Below are 1,180 nucleotides of genomic sequence, written 5' to 3'. Positions count from 1 at the left end.
AAAATACTATAAGGATGTATGAAAGCAGGACAAATGTAAATTTTAATGTACTATATATAAAATGAATATATTTTTCAATAGTGAAAACTGGCCAAGTGAGAACAAAATATATTGATATAACAAATTTCATAATGGATCCCGTTTGGCTGCTGCCAGTTTATCCAATTCCTCTCACTACAGGTGTCCCAGCAAATGTTTCTCTAGCCATTTTCTCAAAGCCCCCTTGACATCTTTTTTCTTCACACTGTAGATAAGGGTGTTCAACACTGGATGAAGATGGTGTAAGAAGCAGAGACCACCTTGTCATGGGCCACTGAGCGGTAGGATTTGGGCCGCACGTAGATGAGTAGGAGAGTGCCACAGAAGAGCCCCACCACAGCCAGGTGAGAGGAGCAGGTGACAAACACTTTCTTCTGAGCTGCAGTGGACCGCATGCAGAGCCCAGCAGCCAAGATGAGACTGTAGGAAGCCAAAGTGAGAGAAAGAGGGATCAAGAGCATCAGGAGGCAACACACATGCGTGAAAAACTTTACAAAGGTAATGTGGGCACAGGGAAGGTGCGTGAGTGTGGGTGCCTCACAAAAGAAGTGGTTGATTTCTCGAGAATGGCAGTAAGGGAAGCTCAGAGTGGCACCAGGCTGCATCAGCCCATCCACCCCTCCCGGATCCAGGAGCCTGTGGTCATGTGCAAGCACAGCTTCTGATTCATGAGGATGGGGTAGTGCAGGGGGTGACCTATGGCCACATAGCGGTCATAGGCCATGGCCGCTAAGAGGAAGCACTCACCCTCTCCCAGCATGGGAAACAGTAAACTCCGGGCTCCACAGCCAGCAGGAGAGATGGACCTGGTGCCCATCAGGGAGTTGATTGCCATTTGGGGGACTATGGTGGAGACCAGCATCATGTCCATGAGGGAGAGCTGGCTAAGCAGGAAGTACATGGGTGTGTGCCACTGGGGTCCTCATGGATGAGCACAATCATCAGGGCATTGCCCATCAGGGAGATGAGGAAGAGCATGAGCACCATTGAAAAGAGGAACAGATAGGTCTGAGGGTAGTTAAAAAGCCCTAAAAGAATGGAGTTTATCGGGGGGCAGAGCAATGTGGCGGAGCAGTAGGAGACCTGGATTTCGTCTCCTCTCAGGAATTGAGCTGGATAGGGATCAAACCATTCTGAACAC

This window comes from Neomonachus schauinslandi, chromosome 7 (genome assembly GCF_002201575.2).
Source record: "Neomonachus schauinslandi chromosome 7, ASM220157v2, whole genome shotgun sequence".
Taxonomy (NCBI): Eukaryota; Metazoa; Chordata; class Mammalia; order Carnivora; family Phocidae; genus Neomonachus; species Neomonachus schauinslandi.
The sequence above is the reverse complement of the archived record's forward strand: the minus strand, read 5'-3'. Positions refer to the sequence as shown.